We start from the raw sequence: 23,686 nt of genomic DNA on the forward strand, positions 1-23,686 counted from the left end.
GATCACACTCTTACTCTTGCCTAGAGCTCCCACATATCTGAACTGATCTCTTTGGCTGTGTGGGACTTTTAATGATTCTTTGTCGGAGTGGGAGACGGACCCGGAGTAACGATGAGTCTCAATATGAGTATGATCGTTCTCCCTTTATTCAAGTTCACACAGAGTATATAAAGACAGACAAGCAGAGCACGCGCTAGCGACAGCTATACGATTGGCTTACAGTCTCTGTTCACGCGCCTAGAGCGCTCACACAATTAGTGCAGACCTCTTGTCCACGCGCAGCAGATGTTTCTCTGTCTCCCAGAGGCAGTACCGCTTATCTTTTGTTTATCATGTAGCTACTTCTTCATACTTCTGTTTTTCAAGGACAGTTCACAGCCTCCTCCGGACTTTCATCCCTATCAAAGACTGAGTTGCTCATTGCAATCAAGTCGTGCCCCTTTTCACTCAGCCATTCTTCCACAATTCCCCCTTTTTGTTTTTGAGCAATCCAGGCTTGGTTTACTACTTTTAACATAGCTCTCTTAATACAACTAAGCACTAAACATAAGCACAGACCTATGATCATAAGGGTTATTATAATGCGCAAGCCTTCAACAAGCAAGCCTACTAACCTTTGTGGCATATTCCCAAACAAGTTAGTCAGCCACCCATCTAAAAACCCATGGTTTTGATGAATTTTGTTTGCATGCTCTTTTAACCACTGCAACTGTTTATGAATTGATTCGCTGTGATCGGACAAATTCATACAGCACATGCCTTCAAAATCCTCGCAACCATGACCTTGAGCTAATAGCAAAAAGTCAATTGCCGCTCTATTCTGCAAAATTGCGTGGCGTAAGCTATTTTGATCTCCTAACAGAGTTTCTATTATCTCAGTGGTGACTTTAGCTTGTTTTTCAGCCCAACAAGCTAACCGTCCTATCTCCTTCAAAGCTCTGCCTGCTTTGTTGAAATTTATCCATAGGAGGCACATGACACACTGGACTAACCAGGCTGTCAGCAAGTTGATTGCCCTGGCCTAATCCAAGGTCTAGCTGATGACTACGAATATGGATAACACAACAGGCAGCTGTTCTTTGGTCAAGTACAGATCGCAACCGAATAAATAAACTCCCCAGCCTAGGATTAGCTGTCTCTCTAAGTAGAGCGTCTTCCAGGCGTGGCACTATTCCAGCCACATATAATGAGTCTGTTACTACATTCAAGGGAGTGCTTAGCCAATTGTTCAAGGCCCATACTACTGCGGTTAGTTCCAATGTTTGAAGGGAATCTCGAGGTTGTCCCTCTATGATATGCTGACACCATTGACCTTTTTCCTGCCAAACACTTTTTTCCTGCCAAACACAGGCTGCATGCCGCAAGCGTTTGCCCGCATCTGTGTATACAGTGATACCATCTGACAATGGGTCTTTCTGTACCTTGGGTCTTTCTAGCCACTGATTTCTTTTTAGAACTTGCCACAATTTCCCTTGTGGCTGTTGTGAATGCACTCTCCCACTGTAGCCTAACAAGGCTTCTTGCATGGCAGCGTCATTGCGCAGCCACCATTCTAAATCTACAGAGTTAACAGGTATGCTAATATCCTCTGGTTCTTTACCACTGATTTCTATGATTCGTGATCTTCCTTTTCGTATCAATTCACCTACTGCTTCAGTTCGCGTTTGAATGCTCGTTTTTGGTTGTACACTTAAGAACACCCATTCTAAGACATTGAACACATTCTCTTTTGTTACCTTCCCTTCGCATTTGTCAGTGGCATCACCAAAGAAGGAAAAGAGAGTAGCAAGTTCCCCCTTTTTGTTTTGCCATTGACAAATGACTGCATATGGTGAATCTTTCCCATTACATATTATCAGAGACACTGGCAACATTAAAATGCGTCGAGATGACCACGTCGATTGCAGTTTTTGTGCAATTTGTTGTAGTGCTGCTTGCTGCATCGCCGTCAGAGTAACACCGTTGGCTGGATGATTGCTTCTCAATAATTCTGTTAAGGGTGCAATGTCAGTATTGGAGATACCAACACAGTTCCGCACCCATTGAATGTCTCCAAGCAGGGTTTGGACATCAGTCAGTGTGCGCAATTAAGTTGCGAGCTCGGTTTTTTGTGGTCGAATCTTGGAGTCTATGATGGACCGTGGTGCTTTGTTTTTGAGCTTCAGCCCTTTCTACTCTCAATAACATTTCTTCAACACCTGCTCCTTTTGGTAGACTGGATAGAATTTGCTTGGTGGTCTTATTGGCATTGTCAAAAGCCAATACTTTGAACATCTGTTGTTTGCCGCTGTCATCTAAATCAGGGTGATTCATGATTGCTTCCCACAGTCGGTCAACAAAGTTACTATATTTTTCTGTAGTTCCTTGCATCATGGTACCAAATGATGGAATAGTAGATCCTGGGAGGCCAAGAAACGCGTCTAGGGCAAGTTGCAACGATCGCTGTAAGAGGTTTGCTGGAAACATCAACTGTACTTGCAAGTCACTAAATTTTCCGTGCCCTGCGAACATCTCTGCCGTGACTCCACGGAGGGGGTCTCCCTCCCCTTGTATTCGAGCTGCTTCATTCATGGCTCGTTGTTGCCAGGAGGATTCCCACAACAAATATTGTGTTGGAGTAAGCAACAGTCTCATTAGGTTACGACAATCATATGGACACATCAGATCAGCAGAAAAAATCCAGCTGACAATTTGTTGGGTAGCCTCATATTTTACTCCATAAGTTGAGATGGTGGTGCGAGCTTGTTGTAAAATTTTCCAATCATGTGGCTCCCATTTGCCAGTATTGTTTACATGTACAACGGGACACGCGAGAGGTGGAGTTCCGCCCAGACTAGCGGCTGTTCCCCACTGTCCTTCTAATATAGCGTCTCTAATAATGCCATTCCAGCGTGCAGTTCTCGGAGGTGTTGAGGGATTCACTAGCCATGGAGGCATGTTATCATCCTTCCTCGCCACATGTAAATCTAACTCGTCAAGGCGCCTTAAAACTGTCTGTAACATTTTGTCTGTGGACAGTTTACGACTCTTGTCGGCAGGTGGAGTTGGCGGACCAGATGAATCACTGGAGGAGGGTAACGGTGGATACAAGGGAGGCGGAGTTGCTGGAGGCGGTGCTGTGGGCGGAGGCCGACACGCTGCTCCTCCCAAATTGATGAGATCAGTAGACATTTCAGGCCCCTCCCCTGCTGGAGTTTTCTGAGGAGGCACTTCCGCATGTGCATTACTTTTCTGTTTTGGTTTTGCATCAGTCACTTCTGCTTTTCCCGAGTTTTGCAAGGGGTTCAGTGGCAAGTCTTTACTTTTCTCAGGAGGGTCAGAGTCCTCATTAGCTCGAATTTCAGCAACAGTTTTACACACAGTCCCGGTCATTCCCTTTACCGCGGGCAGCCCAAAGAACCGCGCAATAGGTCCAGGCTTACTTTCAGGTTTTAAGGTGGCCGCTCCTGGACCTAACATTTGAGCAGCTGCACAGGCTACTTCCCGCTCCGCTTTCATCACTTTTAAAGTCTCTAGCACAGTATGCCACAACTCACGGACGGTCTTTATCTCTTTCTCCTCTTTTTCATCCCCCTCGATTGTTTTTTGCCACATTGTCCCTCCAAAATCTCGCCATTCCGAGACAGAAAACAGCATAGGTGTGTCAGAAAAATGACGCCATCGCTGTCCTAATTTAATTAACTTTATCAACAGTTTCGCTGGTACTTCATTCCCTCTCTTAGAGAGGATTCCAGCGAGTAGCATGGCCGCAGCTTCTACTTGCATCACTGCGCCTGGGAGGCGAGAGGCCACCTCGCACCCTTGTCTGCTCCCGCCTTTGCGCCCGAGCAGCACTTCTCCCAGCCATGGTTTCCCACTCCCCTCCTCTAGCTGCTTACTGCAGACTCGGAGAGCTCAGTCCCGCTGAGCTATGGATCTCTGTGCATCCTCTGCTACCAGATGTCGTCAGAGTGGGAGACGGACCCGGAGTAACGATGAGTCTCAATATGAGTATGATCGTTCTCCCTTTATTCAAGTTCACACAGAGTATATAAAGACAGACAAGCAGAGCACGCGCTAGCGACAGCTATACGATTGGCTTACAGTCTCTGTTCACGCGCCTAGAGCGCTCACACAATTAGTGCAGACCTCTTGTCCACGCGCAGCAGATGTTTCTCTGTCTCCCAGAGGCAGTACCGCTTATCTTTTGTTTATCATGTAGCTACTTCTTCATACTTCTGTTTCTCAAGGAGAGTTCACAGCCTCCTCCGGGCTTTCATCCCTATCAAAGACTGGGTTGCTCATTGCAATCAAGTCGTGTACCTTTTCACTCAGCCATTCCTCTACAATTCTTTGCATTTCTTTTGGAATTCCAGTGCATTGATCAGAAATATCAGACAGTAGTTCTGACTGGGTAACGAAAAATCTGGCACAGGAACTCCAACATTTTCAAAAACATTTGACTGACTTCTTGTATGTGGAAACACAGCTTTATAGGGCTGGAAGAAATCTCAAGAGATCATGTGGTGCATCCCCTTGTCCCACAATGTACATATGGATGATACCTATTATCAACTTTGCCAGACACTTTTATCACCTGCTCTTGAAGACTGCACACACTCCAAAGCATCTTCAATGAATACAGAGAGTTTTTACCACCCTTATTAAATTTTTTTCTTTATATCCTCTCTTACTCTTCCGTGCTGTTGAGTCCATTTCTGTTGCCTCTTGCATGGAATATTCTCCTCCTCTTTCCAGATATTTTTTAAGTATTTGAAAGTTACTGATATGCTTTCTCTTCCCAAATATCCTCTTATTAAGATAAACAGGATTAATTTATTTAATTTTCTATTGCAAACCATATTTTCTAGACCTATGGCCATGCTAGTTGCTCTTCTTTAGACATATCTTAAAACGAGCATAGAGCCTAGATGAGGCCTTCCAAGCGCTGGTTGAAGTGGAAAGATTTTCTTTTGTGTTTCATACACTATATTCATGTTTAGACATGTTAGGAAGATGTTTGCTTTTCATGTCATTCACTCAAGCCCAGGTTGTGGACCCAGAGGCTTTTCTGCAAAATGGATATCTCATTCTTTTCCAGCCTGTATTTGCTTTTCCTCAATACTTCATTTCATTTTGTCAGTGAATCATTGAGAATGAGTCTCTAAATATGGTTTTCTAGACTGTTTTTCATCCTGCTTAAAATACAGTTTTATATGAACCCAGTGTATTTATGATAATGTAATGTGACGGTGTCAAATCCTAACTGCATAGCTCTTTTCATTATATGACCTGTTACGTTGTCATAAAACGAAATTAGATTTGACAGAATTTGCTCTTCATAAATCTTTGTTGGCTGTTTATCTGCTTTATTCCATTTCCCTATATGAGGGGATGTATATGTAAGAAATTCAAGGGCAACCCCACCTCTTCAGACTAAAGGTCAGTCTGGTTTCCTGTTTCTGACAGTAGCAGTAGCCTGAAGAGGAGAAGAACATATGCAAGCACAGATGGATTTAAACTTTATTGCTATATTTTCTATTTCCTAAACATTCCCTACTCCTTTCCTGTACATTGCTAATTTTTCTTTTGTTATTTATTATAAGACTGAGAAGTGATAGCTGGGCCATAAGCCATTCTGTAACACATTCCACGTTTATAAACCTAACATTACTCTTCCCTGTATGCATCACTTTGCAACATTCATCTACATTGAATTAAATCTGGTATTTTATTGCCCAAATCACACCTTGTCAGCTTGGATTCTGAGATTCTTCTGCAGTTACTCCTAGTTCCCTTTCAGATTTACCATTCTTAATAGTTTAGTATAATCAGCAGGGTTTGTCATGGCAGTATTTACCCATTACTGCAGATCATTAATTGAGCACAGACAACGTCAGGACTTTGCTGATTACTTTCCTGGGAAACCTGATTTCTTTTATTCCGTATTTTTAACCCCTTACTAATTTATTTATTATTATCTATGCATCAGCTACACAGCATGTGTATAGAAAAGTTGATGCTTCCTGAAATATAATTGTGGAGTTGGTTCATGCACAGGCAATAAGACACTGTACATAGCAAATTTTATATTTATTGTCTGTGCACAGGCTGTACAAGCAGCACATGCACCATAGCTCTGACATTTCTCAGAAGTGTCTGTCTCCACACGCAAAATCCCAGACAAAAATATGGCAGCTCTGTTCTTCAACTGCTTGTCTCCATAGCCGTCTAAGGCTAGGTCTACACTGTCAAAAAACTTAGCTCCCCAGGTGGCTTTTGGATCCAGCACTCTTGACCCTTTGCACTGCACATATGCTAGTTCACTCTTAGCTTTTTTTTGGCATGAACTATTTCTTCAGCATAGTTCACTGCAGGGACCACTCCTGAGGGGGAATATGGACAAGACAGAGCCAGGCTTTTTTCCTTTGGATTTATACACTCTCATGCTAGGCCCTGCAAGAGGATGTCTACATGACCTTGGCATGAGACTACAAACAGCACACTGGTGGGCTGCCACACCATCTTCACAATGTCAGACACTCAGAACAGAAAAACCACAGATATATCTGAGGGCTACAGGTAAATTCTCTAGAGGTAACAATCAGGAAAATTGAACCAAGCACTCTCACAGATGCACCAGACAACTCTAGAAGGTGTGAATGTAATTGTTAGCCAGTTTTCACCAACTAGCCTAGGGGCCAGGTAGTCTTTGCAATGTTAGACAGTAGTGTAAGCAAAGGTATCTGTGAGCCCGACATAAAAGTACGTAGAGAAGATGGGAGGTTCTTTGACTGCCCTCTACATGTCCCCTGACAAGGATTCTGCTGGGATCACAGTAGAAATCAGTCACTGTCAGTTGAGTGATTGACTGAAGTTGATTGGGATTTTATGCTGTTCGACTCCAGTAAGCAGAAACCCCAATTTAAATACAGAAAATTGAATAGAAAAGGTGGAAAGAATGTATCAAACCTTCTGTATCATACTGTCCAATAACTGTCCCAAGCATAGTTTTGTGAGTATTTGTTCAAAAGACTTACATATTTCAAGGAAAGGAAAACCAAAAAGACTTCAGCAACTCAGGTTAGGGAAACAGAGTTTGTATAAAAGGACAAGATATGAGGTGCAAGCACGTGCAATTAGATCACATAATCCTGAGTGCAAAACACGCTTGTTAGCTGCTGTCTGAGGATGTCAGCAGGAAAGATGGGAAACAATATAGAAGGAGACTTGAAGATAATGAAAGCAGAAGGATGTGAAGTGATTGTGCTCTGCAGATCAGCCTTTTAAGTTTCTGTGCAAGATTGATGATTTTGTCATCCTGCTTTTTGATGAGGTCTTGAATGAATGTTTAAGATGATAGCACTTATCACTGCTCATCAGATATTAAAAAAAACTGTTTGTACTAGGAGACTGAAGATACCAGGTCCAGCCAGGTTAGGAGACAGTCAAGTATTAAAGATGAAAACACTGTGAAAGATATATATCACGTGCTTGCACTATAGTGGGCAATAGTTTACATCTGTGCTAGAGTACAGACCTTGTTACTTGCTTTAATGTTTCACCATACCTTTGATGTTGAAGGAAGCGTACAGAATATGTAAGACAAAGTACAAATCTAACATTAAAAATGAGAAGCTGATCACATTGCTTTATAACAAGAATAATACATGCAGTTATTGAATGGTGTCTGATTAGTTGTAATTTAGGATTAATTAAGTACACAAAATTATTTATGTCAAGAAAAACAAAAAATGAATGGGCAAAGAAATGAACTGGTGATAAGAGGTCATCTAGTTCTTTTCAGCTGCTAAACTATTGGCTTTAATGTCTTATACAGTAACAACTTGCAATTAATTTCTTAGTCCATTCACTTTGTCTCTTTATTTACTCCAAGATTGTCTAATAACAAGTGCCAATATTAATTGTCTCTTTCAATAAATGTTAGTCTGAAAAAGTTTAGACAGTAGTTTGTTTGCAAAGCACCCTCCAGGGTTATGAGCTACTCATAACCCATGACTGGTCATCTTAAATCATACACAACATTGACCCAAACTATGTAAATGAGAACATTAGAATCAGAGACCTGCCTTTTATTTGACCACATCCAGGTCATTCAAGAAAAGAATTTGGGGAGAAAAAAAGCTACAAGGGACAAAGAACTGTTAGGAATTTTAAGATATACTGAAATACTGTTTGCAGTCATTTTCTCAATACTGACCACCCATACCATGCAGCTGCCCTAATCTACACTTCTCATATATTAATTCTGTCCCCACAGTCATTATGAAGTTTCCTTAAAAAAAGTGATTATTGTGATCAAGCAGTATTAGGAATATTTGTGGCATTGTAGAAAAAAAAAAAACTGCTGAAAGGGTTGATGAGTAACTGCCACCTAAGAAAATTATGTGAAAAAGAGCTATCCAGGGGTAGCTTGCATTATAAACATGTGGAACCCATATTTTAAAAAACTATGGATTCCTTTTTCCTGTGTGAGGCAGACAGACATAAACCATTAGAACCAACAACTAATTGAAGTGGTGAATTAGTGTATTTGGCAAGTTTCTGATTTGCAGGGAAAACACTAAAACATCCTTTTTTTCCCAGAGAAACATAGCAGTACCATGATACTGCTAGGAACTGTACCTAGCTATGGTCCCTTAAAGAGGAGCCTGCAGAACTTTGTGATTTTTCTGTTTTACCCCAAAACTAGGTCATTGTGCCCATACGGATTTAGGAGAGGATCCTACCTGCCTGTCCTGGTTTGAGCGACACAGGATTAATTTCTTTCAGTAATTTTACTTTTCAGTAAGGTCTCTTCTAATGCTTCAGAAAACTGCATTTTTAGAAGGCTCTAGCGTCTGAATTTGTGAAAATATTTACTTTATAGCCAGCTATGGTATGCGGGTTTCAAGGTCTCTGTTTTTGAGCTAGCCAGGTGCGGGTATGAGGAGGAGCGAGACATGGGCACTTGACCCAAGCTGGCCAACAGGATTATTTTATACCATGAATGTCACATTCAATATAAATGAGAAAGTTTGCTGAGGAGTCTCTCTCTTCTATGATGGCTGTGATCCCAAGAACTTCTTGTCCTGGTGCCGGACCCCTGAGGACTTCCCTTCTTCACGAAGCCGTAGCGCTCACAGTGTCTGACATTTGCTGTCCACTGCTGGGAGTGCACAGCTTCCTACTGATATAATTGTCTGAGTATAATCCTTGCATATTTTATATTGGTATCAGGATCAATATTGGTTCTTTAGTGTTATGAATGTTAATTATCTAGTCTTATTCTATTAAATCTGTTTATATTCCAACCCTCGCGTTTCCTTGCTTTACCCCGATTCCCCTTCCCGGGTGAGGAGGGGGAGGGGTCATCAGGTGATAGAATAATTGTCTAAACATCAATAAATTGTTGTGGGTTCTTCAAACCTGCCACAGGCATTTCAATGCACATTCCCAAGTTTTGTGATACTGTTATGCAGTGAGTTTCCCTCTGACTCCTACCTTCCACAAGAAGATAAGTATTTGAGACTAGCAAATGAGAGACCACATTTTTTCCAGTCCTGTTGTCTTACATAATAGGGAGTCCAGTTGAGATCCATCATAAGAACAAATGAGGCCCAAAATTAAACATAACTATTGAGTGAAACTGTTGTGTCCTTTTGATGTGCAGCTGAGCAGCCTTAGCTAGAACAACAGCTACAGTATGTGTCAGACAGTCTCAGTAGGAGGCAACAAAACTGTCATTTGGATAAAGATTGTTGAGAGACAAGTAGCAGAGGCTGTCTGCAGCACACTGAGTGTGATGGGTTGACCTTGTCTGGACATCAGGTGCCCACCAAGCTGCTCTATCACTCCCTTTCCTCGACTGGACAGGGGGAGAAAAATATGATGAAAGGCTCATGGGTCAAGATAAGGATAGGGAGATTACTCAGCAATTACTGTACCAGGCAAAACAGCCTCGACTTGGGGAAATTAATTTAATTTATTGCCAATCAAAATCAGAGTAGGGTAATGAGAAATAAAACCAAATCTTAAAACACCTTCCCCCCCCCCCCCTTCCCTTCTTCCCGGGCTCAACTTTACTCACAATTTCTCTACCTCCTCCCCCTGAGCAGTGCAGGGGGACAGGGAATGGGGGTTGTGGTCAGTTCATCACACGTTGTCTCTGCTGCTCCTTCTTCCTCTCACTCTTTCCCTGTTCCAGTGTGGGGTTCTACACATGGGAGACAGTCCTCCATGAACTTCTCCAACATGGGTCCTTCCTATGGGCTGCAGTTCTTCACGAACTGCTCCAGCGTGAGTCCTTTACACGTGTCATTTCCACAAGATGCAGTCCTTCAGGAACAGAATGCTCCACCATAGGTCCCCCACTGGGTCACAAGTCCTGTCAGCAAACCTGCTCCAGCACGGGCTTTCCACAGGGTCACAGCCTCCTTCGGGCACATCCACCTGCTCCAGTGTGGGGTCCTCCATGGAATGCACGTGGATATCTGCTCCACCATTAACCTCCACGGGCTGCAGGGGGACAGCCTGCCTCACCATGGTTGTCACCATGGGCTGCAGGGGAATCTGCTCCAGTGCCTGGAGCACCTCCACTTGCTCCTTCTTCACTGACCTTGGTGTCTGCATAGCTGTTTCTCTCACACATTCTCACTCCTCTCCTTCAGCTGCTGTTGCACAGCACTTTTTTTCCCCCCCTTCTTATCACAGAGGCGCTACCACCATCACTGATTGGCTCAGCTTTGGCCAGGGCCAAGTCTGTCTTGGAGCTGGCTGGCATTGGCTCTATCGGACATAGGGGAAACTTTTCACAGGAGCCACCCCTGTAGCTGCTCCACTACCAAAACCTTGTGTCATGGTTTAGGCAAGATTAGACAATTGTAGGACGACAGATGCTCTCCCCCCACCTCTCACCCCCAGGAGAAAAGGAGGAGAGATGAAGCAATTTACAAGTTTAGAAGAAACTAAACTACTTTAATGAAATATTAATAATAAAATAAAAAGAAAATAATGAAATAGATACCATATATACAAAACTGTATCAAGCTCCCAGGATGACGTCACTGGCAGGCACTGGGGAAGTCCCAGACTGGACTCAGCAACGGATGAGAACTGGATTCCAGCTCTGGAGTCAGGAACACACGGATCGGGATCAAAGGCAGATGAACAGACAGGGTCTGTTGGGGCCACACGACCTGGCCAGGAGGAGGAGAGTGAGAAACCAGCCTCAGAGCCAGCCCAGCCTGTCCCCACCTGGGCAGGGACCCACTGGTGCCCATGGGACCCCATGCATTGTTGGGGCCATGCAGAACATCTGGAAGATCAATTAAGTGATTTTGGAGCCCTTCTGAGCATGTCGCAGATCAAGCAAAGCTTGATCAGAAATAAGACTATATTGCTTTAAGAATAAGATTGTTTCGAGCTGGCTGGACAGGGAAAAAAAAAACATTGTGTGTGTCTGTGAAGGTCAGGCTGGAAAACCACTTGGAGGAGTGTGTGTAGAGAGATGTGACTGAAAACAGTCGCATTCCATGAGAATGAGAGTGCTCACCCTGTTTGGCAAAACAGCTCAGAAACTAGCTCTATATATATAGCTTTGTGTATGTGAATAAAGTGTGGTGCTTGTGCTTCTGCTGCTGCTTCTGCTTCTGCATATTGCATACAATTGCGTCCTGATCAATCATTGCCGCAAGGGTCCTCTTCAGACGTTGGCCACCGAAGAAAAGAGAGCTAACCTTTGATCCCTCAGCTTTTATACTGAGCATGGGGCAGATGGGATGGAATACCCCTGTTGGCCAGTTTTGGGTCACCTGTCCTGTCCGCTCCTCCCTGCAAGTGGGACCCGTCTACAGTTTTTCATTTCTGACCCTCCAATGGGGCAAATAATGAAATTAGTTGACCTTGGTTGTTATAGCAATAAGTATAAGCAAGGGCCTCTCTGCATACCATTCCTTGGCATTGACTATAAACACAGGTCTTATCACTCTGGGAACAAAGTTTTCTGCCCAATATGCTGTTATTTTCAGAGCTAGAAGAAGCTTAGCTAAGAAGTAAAATTACAGAACAGTAAGTTGGTCCTGTTTTACCTCAAACCAGGACACCTTGCCACACAAACCCAATATAAGTCTTACAATGTCTCATAGGTATACCTTTTTTCACCTGTTTGTACATACTCTGACTGCTTTAGCACCCAGACTCGGTTCTTTCTGATCATACCTGTCAGTGCCTAAGTAGTGATTGACTCCATTTAATTATAATTTGTGCCCCATTTGTGAATATATGTACTGTATCTGCTAGGAGCTTCTGACTGAGCAGCAGCTGACTGCCCGAGACATGAAGACCTGCCTTTCTCAAGATTGCAGGTGATTGACAGCTACTTCTCTTGGCAGTCACCATGTGTTTGTTTCTTCTGCAGTGCCACTGCCTATATATTATTCCTTGTGTGTTAGGATGGGCAATAAATGGAACAGCCTTAACTTTGAGAAATCGAGGTCCCAGTGACTGGGAAAGGGGTAATGTAACACCCATTATTTAAAAGGGAAAAAAGGAAGATTCAGGGAACCATAGGCCGGTCAGTCTCACCTCTGTGCTCGGCAAGATCATGGTACAGATCCTCCTGGAATCTCTGCTAAGGCACATGGAAAATAAGGAGGCGATGGGAGACAGCCAACATGGCTTCACTAAGGGTAAATAATTCTTGACAGATTTGGTAGCCTTCTATGTCACCGTTACAGCGCTGGTGAATAAGGGAAGAGCAACAGACGTCATCTACCTGGACTTATGCAAAGCATTTGACACTGTCCCACACGACATCCTTGTCTCTAAATTGGAGAGACATGGATTTGACCGATGGACCACTCGGTGGATAAAGAACCGGCTGGATGGCCACACTTAAAGAATTGCGGTCAGCGGCTGGATGTCCAAGTGGCAAGCAGTGATGAGTAGTGTTCCTCAGGAATCGGTACTGGAACCGATACTATTTAACATCTTTGCTGGCGACATGGATGTTAGGATCAAGTGCACCCTCAGCAAGTTTGTGAATGACACCAAGCTGTATAGAGTAGTCGACATGCTGGAGGGAAGGGATGCTATCCAGAGGGGACCTGGACAGGCTTGAGAGGTGGGCCTGTGCAAGATCTTGCACATTGGTCGGGGCAATCCCAAGCACAAATACAGACTGGGCGGAGAATGGATTGAGAGCAGCCCTGAGGAGAAGGACTTGGGGGTGTTGGTGGATGAGAAGCTCAACATGAGCCAGCAATGTGCACTCACAGCCCAGAAAGCCAACCATATCCTGGGCTGCATCAAAAGGCATGTGGCCAGCAGGTCATGGGAGGTGATTCTCCCCCTCTACTCTGCTCTCATGAGACCCCACCTGGAATACTGTGTCCAGCTTTGGAGCCCCCAACATAAGAAGGACATGGACCTGTTGGAACGGGTCCAGCGGAGGGCCACAAAAATGATCATAGGGATGGTACTCCTCTCCTATGAAGACAGGCTGAGAGAGTTGGTGCTGTTCAGCCTGGAGAAGAGAAGGCTCCAGGGAGACATTATAGCAGCTTTCCAGTATGTGAAGGGCACCTACAAGAAAGCTGGAGAGGGACTTTTTACAAGGGCATGTACTGATAGGACGAGGGGTAATAGCTTCTGTCGCGACGGAGGGAAGACAGAGTCACTCAATATGAGTGATCAGCAAGCTTCGTTTATTGAATAGTACAGCCGTCTTTTATGCTTCGTTATAATTAGCTAATACATATTCTGCAATACATCTTTCTGATTGGCCTGTCCTCCAAACTTCAACCCCGCCCTTAGTTCCTTCTTTACAGTTACTTTCATCCTCTTTTCCCATGCCTGAGCAGTTGCAATCTCCCTGTTATCATACAACAATTACAGTCAAGGACAGGGTGTCCTTGCCAGCTCAGCAGTTACGGGGGCTGAATCCGATGTTTCTCAAGTTCTTGCTCGGCCAGCTGGATCATGTCTACGCGACCCTTCTCAGCTAGCCAGTCTCCCACAATTCCCCCGTTTTTATTTTGGGCAAGTAATACCTTTTCGGTGACTTGTTCAACTTTCTTAACTACACATCCCAGTATTGCACGTACTGCTATCAAAATCAGTATAATGATACCAACCCAACAAAGACCTTCCTTAATTCCATAATTATTTGCGTGGTTACATTAGATTGCTTAACTGCCCAACAAGCAAGCTTCTTTATGTTAGCTAAAGCATGTGCGGTCCCAACAGCGGGGATGATAGAGGCGACTACGTTAGTTGCTGTCCCCCACAACTCCACATTGTCATTACAATCAGAACCTAGGGTAGAAAGAGATCATCTACTTCTAGTATGATATCTGAGGGTATGTATATCTGGAGCAAACAGTGTTAGTTGGCCCAGATAGCAGGGGCCTAGTGTAACATTAAGGCTATTAATTCTGCATGATGCAGTTTCAGACACCTTGTCTTGGTTAGTACAGTTGCCTGTAAAGAACCCTTTCATTACAGTGGCTAGATGCTCAGGGTCTCCTATAGGCGCGCCAAACAAACAGGTTCGAAAGGGATCAGTAGCCGAGGCGAGGGACAGACAAAAGGAGGTCTGCCCTGTTTGGTTGGCCCACGTGACCCACATGTTTTTAGTTGGTTGAACTTCGTGGAGGCTGACGGCAGCGACGCCGCCTGCGTTGCCGTGGGGTCCGTTGGCGAGGAGGCATAGTAGCAAAATGATGACACAACTCCCCCCAATCCAGGGGACTGACCATCCACAGGCGGGGGACCTTAATGCCATCCCCGCACACTCTGGTCAAGATTTGTGATTGTTGTTGCCCAAGGATTCTGTTAACCTCCCTGGTGATCTTCCAGCGCACCCTTGCTATGGTCTTTTGCTCCTCGCTTTCATACAATCGTGCTCCTTGGAATTCTGCAAGTACCATTCCAGGTCAATTTGCTTTATTGGCACCCATATTGTGCTTGGCGGGGTGCCATCCACCTGTAGGATTCGGCAGCGACCCTTCCTGATCAGATCTGCTAGCGTGGCAATTTTTTCCTGTATTGTCCGCCGTGGTTGTAGCGGAGGGGCTATCCATTCCAATACGATAGTGGTGGACCCCTGCTTCTCCCCCGTTTTTATTTTTTGCTGAGTTAAGGCTGACATAAGATACTGCTCACCACATAAAACAGTCAAGTCAATGGGCAGACCTTCAACACGCCGATGCGTGGAACGCGTAGTTACCATAGAAGCTATTTGTTGCAGCTTTTGTCTTTGTTGCTCAGTAAGCTGCACTGGCATTGCAGGATCCGTTCCAAGGCTTCCGCTTGTGGCTGGCCGGAGAGGAAGGGGTTGTGCGCTGCTGGGTAGGCAGCCGCTTTTTGTGTCGGCGCGGGGCGGCTTTTCCCGCTGGGTCGTCCGTTTCCCGATCCAGCTCGACGACAGGCAGCTTTGTTGTGAGTGTCTGATCGACAGTTCTTGCACCACACGGAGTTGGCATTGCAGTCCCGCCTCATGTGTCCGGCGACGCTGCAACGGAAGCACCGCAAACGAGGTGGGCCGCGGGCATTTGACCGCCCAGCAGAGGTTTGCAAAGGAGCAAGGGCTGCTAAAACCTGACTCTGCGTAGCCTGCGCGTGTTCCTTTAAACTATTCCCTAGCTCCTTTACTGCCTCAACTAACATTGCCTGTGGCCCCACCGGTACCTGTGCCATTCTTTCTAGTCCTTCCTCGATGGTCCATGTCCCTGGCAATGTAGCCAAGATGTTACGCGTGGCCGGATTACTATTTTGTATAGCACACTGCTTTAGTATAGTGCCTTTGAGATAATCGGGCACCCTGGCTGCCTGTATGGCGTTTGCTACTCGATCGATAAACAAACCAAATGGCTCCTCTCTTCCTTGCTTAATACCCATATATGAAGGGATTCCCTTTTTTTTTTTTTCTCTTTTTTTTTTTTTTTTGAGTGAATGGCTTTTTTTTTTTTTTTTTTTTTTTTTTTTTCTCAGCTCGGTGTTGCAACGGGGCGTTAGCGACTGCCCGCCACGGCTTTATCAACTTTTTGGCTGATTTATTATCGCATATAACTTCATCAAGCAATTTATCCCCATATTTACTCCATTCCTCGTGTTCAAAAACCGTATCTGGATTATCAAAGCAACCTCTCGCTACTCCATACACTAATAACCCAGGCAACTCCCTTTTACAATCTATACCCTGAACGCTCCGCTTTTCTAAAAAGCATTTGAGCAAATCGTACGCCGCTTGTCTATTCATACCTTCATCAGCGCTGTTGCAGCCTTTGCAGACCTCGGCAGCGCGTGGCCGGCGGGACCCTCTATAGGTGCTCCCGGGCGCGGGGATCAATCCCTTAATCCCTTTCGCCTCCTGCGCTGCTTTCAGGACCGGTACCCAGGCTCCGTCGACTCGTGGATCGCAGGTTCAGCCCTCTCTAGGGTCCCTGTTCGGGCGCCATTTGTCGCGATGGAGGGAAGACAGGGACACTCAATATGAGTGATCAGCAAGCTTCGTTTATTGAATAGTACAGCCGTCTTTTATGCTTCGTTATAATTAGCTAATACATATTCTGCAATACATCTTTCTGATTGGCCTGTCCTCCAAACTTCAACCCCGCCCTTAGTTCCTTCTTTACAGTTACTTTCATCCTCTTTTCCCATGCCTGAGCAGTTGCAATCTCCCTGTTATCATACAACAATTACAGTCAAGGACAGGGTGTCCTTGCCAGCTCAGCAGTTACGGGGGCTGAATCCGATGTTTCTCAAGTTCTTGCTCGGCCAGCTGGATCATGTCTATGCGACCCTTCTCAGCTAGCCAGTCTCCCACAGGCTTCAAACTGGAAGAGGGTAGATTTAGATGAGATATTAGGAAGAAATTCTTTACTGTGAGGGTGGTGAGGCACTGGAACAGGTTGCCCAGGGAAGTTGTGGGTGCTCCATCCCTGGAAGTGTTCAAGACCAGGCTGGATGGGGCTTTGAGCAGCCTGGTCTAGTGGTAGGTATCCCTGCTCATGGCAGGGGGTTTGGAACTCAATGGTTTTTAAGGTCCCTCCCAACCTAAACCATTCTATGATTCTATGATCTCCATCCAGTTTCTTCCATTTTTCTCTTACTCACATTGAAACTTATAAAAAATGGTAAAATGCTGGCAGTGAACATAGTTATTATGAATGCAAAAGATAACTCGGGATTCCATATGGGTTGAAATAGGCAGCTCTGTACACCCCTGAGAAAATTTACTGAGCTATACTAGTCTTATAAGCTTTCAACTGTCCTATGTATTTCTGTGACGACCTAGAAATTTAAGATTTGGCAGAAATCCTGAGTGCCTGGTCCTGTCTACTAAATGGAAACATATGGACTGCCAGGTTTCAATTAGGATTTAGATTAGAATCCAGGTTTCCTTATAAACACATGAAGTAATCTTTCTGCTCAAGTCAGTAACCATCAGACTTTAGAAGACCATAGGTCCATTCTTGGGCACTTTACTTCAAAAAACTTAGCCAATTGCAAAGAGACTGGAAAGAGAGCAATAGGTCTAGAAAATGCATACTAATAGGAATGATTGCAAAAACTTGGATTGTTTAGCCTTAGGGTTTTAGGTTGATTTGTTTTCTGTTGAGAGTTATTTCCAAGCCAGATCATTCCAATGATTTTGTTTATAGTGCTGCTCCACAAGCAGTTGTATTTGAAGGATTGGTGAACTTCAGCACAGAGGAAGGAAAAAGTATCTAGGGGAATGGAAGGCTAATATTCCTTAAGCCATCTTTGTCAAGAGAGCTAACAAATCAGATCTGCATCCCTGCATTTAACCATATATACTAGGTGAGGGTGGGGGTATTTTGTTTTCCTTTTTTTCTCTTGGCATGTGAATTGCTACCATTCCTTGGTCAGTTTGAGTCATGAGTTATAACTCCTCTATCCCAGAAACAGTTCAGATAATGAATTCTAACACTGTCTGTGTCTAATCTACAAATTATCAAATCTTGCAATGTTGGAGTCAAGCACACTGAGATCTTCAGACCCAACATTCACCTAAGAGGCTGTAACCTCTTCCTGTCTTGGCTCAAAGCATGGAGCTTAAGAAATCTGAGCTCTCATTAACATTAACAATTGGCTCTACCTATAGCCATCACAGCATGAATTAAATCCATGTGAAGGAAGCAAATGTGTTTATCTTTCCTCCCAGAAGATAGTTCCAGCACTTTGGCTAAATCTGATTACATGCTTGCATGTAAGTGATGAAAATGATGGACAAGGTGAGGGCAGATCTGAACTCATCGTAACTGACAGTATAGATGTGTCCGCAAAGTCACTTCTTGCATTTCCTTTGCTTAAGTTTAACCCATCTAACTTTGGACATTTAACGGAGGGAGTGGTGGTGTTCAGAACTGTTCTTTGGAGTTGCCTATCTCTCTTCACTGACGAGGGGAAAATGCAGACTAACTGTGATCCTGAATTAATTGTTTCTGTTACATGTCAAGATGTATACTAGCATAAATTGATTCCTGCCATTCTTGTAGCTAAACTTAAACTCCTTCTTTGGAGGACTTTAAACTTGTACTCCTCCTTTGCTCTCACTATTACATGACTAATGAGATTCTCTCTTCCCATGTACCCTATTGCTGCCACCCTTCCATTTACTTAGTCTACAGAGGAGTGTTGGCTGAGCGGTCCTTGCTCTGCTCTGAAATTAAAGTCATAAAAAGCAGTAGATAAGGAAAGGAGAAGCAGCTTATTTTCCTTTAATCCTTTTGTGGGTCTGAGAAAGGGCTCTAATAATTAGTCTTTTATATGGTCTTTATGCACCATGGAGATTTCACATCTTTTGCTGATATTGTGCTAAGATCCTGTTTCCACAGCCTTCCACAAGTTTGAATACTTATCTGAGGCTTATTCAAATACATCAGATGTGGGAATTGGACTGGAAAGCTCATGGAACATTCACATTTTGGCTATAGTTGATCTAAATATGACACATTAGCAGCTTGCTTTGTGGTCTTTCAGTACTTTCACTTCTGACAGAGGAGGAAGGGTGGAGATCTTAGCAAATATTAAATAATAATAAAAAACACTGAACTGATTTTAACTTCAAACTTCTAGTTTTAAGTCAAAGCTCAGGTTATGGTTCAGGTTGGTTCTTATTTGAGATTTCTGCCTGTAACTGTGCCATTGTGGGTTGTGAGATTTGTATCTTAAGCTGCCTTCCAAAGACAATTGCAAAGTCCATAAGATTACATTTTAGTTGAACTACTTTGCTTCATTGAAAATGCTTCCAAAGGCAAGTCTTGCTTAGCCCATCTTCACTTTCCTAGGTTTCTTTCATCTTCTACCCCATCTTCTTTCTGTTGTCAGTAATTCTTATGCAAAACAGATAAAAGATAGGAATAACAGTATAACTTCTGATTTGGGGATGTTTTCAACTTGCTTTTCACAGGTATAAATGGTGAAACAGAATGGAAATAGTCAGTGGCACTTCGCTCTTCTTTTTCAAAACTACATCCAACTAATCTTTTCACTGCCTCAAGCCACCTATTAAGAGCAGCTTTTTGAACTAGCAACTTTTTAATGTTATGTCTTATCACCAACTTTGTTTGACCCAAGCCAATGCCAGTCAAAGGAACCCCTTCAGAGAAGCTCCCTAGAGGGTGAGTAAACCAAGTTCTGAAAACTCAGGTTAGAGGAACATTACCAAGTTCCCCCCTCTCTGGTTACAGGCCCAGCAGCTTCTTGTCACGATTTGGAAAACTCAAAAGTTTCGGAAGCTTTCAGTCATCATCACATTCCATCCAGCTGAACTCACTCTTCATCTGTGGTGTTTCTACAGACAGAAGAAAAAGGAAGCGAGGGAGGGTCTCCCTGTGGATTGCCACGTATACGGGATCATCTCTGAAAGGGGAAGGCTCAGAATGGGGGAGGAAGATGCAAGGTGGCCCTGTTCCTCTACATTAAGAGGACTGCAACTAGGGTTGCAAATGTTTAGAGTGCATTTTAAGAACTTATTACACAAATGACACAGCTACACAAAAAAAGGTCACTGCCTCATACTGCAAAGAAGTTGAATTTGGTCCCAGAATCCATTGGTTCTCATTGCAGGGTATGTTTGGATCCATTGCAGTACTGCCTTGATAATATATATGATGCTCTGTCAAGTTGTCTGTTTCCTAACAAACTGTTTGACATAATTTCACACAAGTTCTAGAATATTTTGTAATTTTTTTTGCTTCATATTACCAACATTTTTATAAGAACATAGGACATTTGGAAATAGTGTACAGAATCATGTAAGAGCAATTTTTTACTTTTATTTTTTACAGTCCCTCTGTGTGGAGCAAGTCAGGCAGTCAGCTTTCTGTTGCTTTATCATTTATATAATGATCACTTTTATAAACTATAAAAATACAGTCTAAGTTAAATATATTTGGGTTCTATTGGAAATATGTTTCTAGCCTTTGGGACCTGTAAAGAGAGCACATGCATAGCTACAGGGCACATATCAAGTTGATATTTAAAATGTTTCTAATTATAATGAGTTGGAAATGATTTGGGTATTGAAAACCATGCTTTTAAAGTGGATGTGGTCAAAGTGGATTAGTTGCAATTGTTGAAGTTTACAGAGTTATGGCTGTAAAATAATAGTGTGCTATCTGTTTTAAAACCATAATGGAGGCAACAGACTTTCCTTTTCTTTCTTTTTTTTTTTTATTGTTATATTTTCATTTCCCCATTCCTAAAGAGCATGGAACCAGAAGCAATTAACTACTAATGAGAATTTTCCCCCCAAGAATATTAAGTTTTTGTAGTGCTTATTATCAAGCCTAATTAGAAGTGAAATTATACCATGGAAATTATTTACTTTACACATTTTCTTGGAGTGAAAAGTTTTAAGCCATAGAAATGCCTGAGCCCAAGCAATGGTATAAAATCAGATACAAGAAACATATAAAGTAGTATTTGAAATGCCTTTTTTATTTCAGACTTCAATTGAAATGGTCTAACATGGTGTTATTGTTACAAGGATAATATGACAAAATATAACTCGGTTCAATCCATTACAACATAAAAAAAAATTAATAATGGCACAAGTTATGCAGTATCTTTTTCTTCTTTTTTTTTGTTACTGCTGTTGTTAGAAATGGACCCAGCCTAGTTTTACTGGTTTCACAGTTTGGTTACAGCAATTGACTTCTTTGGCATGGAAAATACAAAAAAACCATGTCACTTGTGTAAAAAGAAGTGGGCATTTTAGCAGTGTTCACACCACATTCTTACCCTCTAATAGCTTGTCATCTATATAACTTAAGACACTCAACTGTGTTTGATTTTGAGCACAAATACTTTAGGGGATGACCCATGGGAGAGAAATATTAAAGACCACTGCTCTATATTAATGCTCTTGCAGAAAATCAAGAAAGCAACTTTGGCTTTTCTTTGCTGTGAAAATGAGCAACATTTTAAGAGTAATAAGCCTTGACTGGTATGGACTCACTGATCTGCTTGTATCAATGGCATGACACTGGTATATATGAGCTGGCTATCAAGACCTAATTAAGGAGCCCTCACAACTTTTCTTGAGATTAGAGAATGTAATTCTCTTCATTTTACATATGGAAAATGATATATGGCTCCTTTGCAACAGCAGACAGCCTTAAAAGTAGGTCGTAGGTCTTAACTGACTCTTCCCTCGCATTTTCTGGGTCTTCCTAGATTACAGAGGTCCCCTAAGTTATAGCTCCTCTTATTTCCACTTAAGCACCTTGTGCTAATTCTCAAGCTAACATTACACATAAGTAACTACTGGAAGTTATGTTTGGAGTTTTTATTCATCTAACTGGCCATATCTTTTTCTGCTTGGCAGTAGTTAGGTAGCTCCAGATATCAGAGGGGCCTTTGCCGCTACTAAGTTGGATACCACTGATGATGGAGTGAGCTGATTTTGGGAACTGTTGTTCTTACCCCCTCACAGGTAGCAGACTTGCAGTGTCATATGTAACTATGTCTTCACTCTGTTCAAGTCCATTGGGTTTCAAGCCTGAGTGGCAATTAGCACAGAATTGTTCTCACACAGCTGTAAGAAACTCAGTGGATATTCAGATCTGTCACAGCACATGTGAAGTATTTTTAGTTTATATGTGCAACTCCATCCTTAGCAATGCTGATTTTTCATGCTACAATTAAGAATCTTACCATAAAAACCTTACAGCAGAAGGCTTTATAATTGTGGGGGTTTTTTTAATGATACATGATCATTTGTGCCTATCAATATTTATATTTGCATTTGTATTGTGAAACACTCACAAAGAAATTAAAATAATCCTCCTCTTTCAGCTCATTATAGGTTTGGACAAGAAACTATTATTATTATTATTATCTCTGGTTTAATATGGCCCATTTTCTGAAGGGCTTTACTAGATCCTAGACCTATTGTTTATATTGCAGTTCTCACTGAAGTCTTTCTCATATGCAAAGACTCTAGACCTTGTAGCTGTGGCCAACCTAATGCTTCTTGATAAGTAAATACAAAGCCTCTGGTAATTGCACTAGAATTTATATATCTTCATATCAAAATGTATGTAATTTTTATATATTAAAAAAATCTATATTTATATATTTAAAAATGCATCCAGAAAAGCCACTTCTTTCTTGACAATAAAAGGAGGTCTTTCATGTTAAATTGCTTAGTTTGATGTTCTCTTTTTCATGCACATAAACTATGTCATCAGTTTGCTTCTCAATAAAAATCAGTTATTACTTTGTCATCCTTGATTCACAGCCACTGCCCAGTTACCATCAAAGCCTCTACTTTTAATCACAGAAGAAGTAACACCCTCAACTCCTCTGTTAATCCTGAGTTGCATAGACCAGTACAACGGCCATACGGAATGGTTTTTGCATTGTATATAAAGCAGCCATTAGAAAAAAAAAAAATCAGTGAAAAAACTTCCTCCTCACCTCACTGCACACTAAAGTCCACATGGTTCCACAGTCTGAACAGACTGCATTCAGTTTTCAGGGACAGAAAATCAGCATTTCCAGAAAAAGCACTGAATACCAATTTACACTGTTGGCTTCAGTTGGTGTGTGGTTACCATAAGGAATTTGTATGTAAATGAAAAAACATATGGATTTTCCAGTACTTCTCTGCTCAGACAAAAAGCATAGAACAGATTTAAGAGGAAATTATTGCAGATTCCTTTTTTTTTATAAGCAATTGGCAACTTATCAATGTTTTTCCAGCTGATCTATTTGTCACATTATTTGTTGGCTTGGTCTAGGCTGTTTTTCTTTAAAATTTCTCAACAATTTTGCCCTTCCTGTAATTTCCTCAGTGGTAGACCTGTTGTGACCACTGAGTTAGATGGACTATTGTTCTGACTACTACTACTTTAAAAATCAGAAGAAAGGTTTGAGCCAGGCATACTACCTGGATAAATCATTTAGAAGACATTTGGTTGGAGCTTTATTTCTCCTATATTAAGACACGATGCCCAAACAACATAGCCATCCAGTTACTCTAGTAATAGCTGAAAAGGGATCTCTAAAGTCATTATGTAAGTTGTAGTAACTTCTATTACTCCCAAATCAGTATGCTCTTGGGCAGAAAATATAGAGATAAAAAGCTCTGTCTCCTATTACTGGCCCCTCGAGCCATCCAATATCCCAGAAAGAGTTTGTTTTAAAGAGAAAAACTTAATCATATTTATTA

General features: G+C 42.5%; 1 protein-coding gene across 1 annotated transcript in view; it reads left to right on the forward strand.

Moving 5' to 3' along the window:
• Positions 1-23,686, forward strand: part of LOC141476644 (fibroblast growth factor 10-like) — a 97,636-nt gene that overhangs the window by 65,348 nt on the left and 8,602 nt on the right. The gene's annotated exons all lie outside the window — the stretch shown is intronic.

The sequence above is a fragment of the Numenius arquata genome, chromosome W (assembly GCF_964106895.1).
Source record: "Numenius arquata chromosome W, bNumArq3.hap1.1, whole genome shotgun sequence".
Taxonomy (NCBI): domain Eukaryota; kingdom Metazoa; phylum Chordata; class Aves; order Charadriiformes; family Scolopacidae; genus Numenius; species Numenius arquata.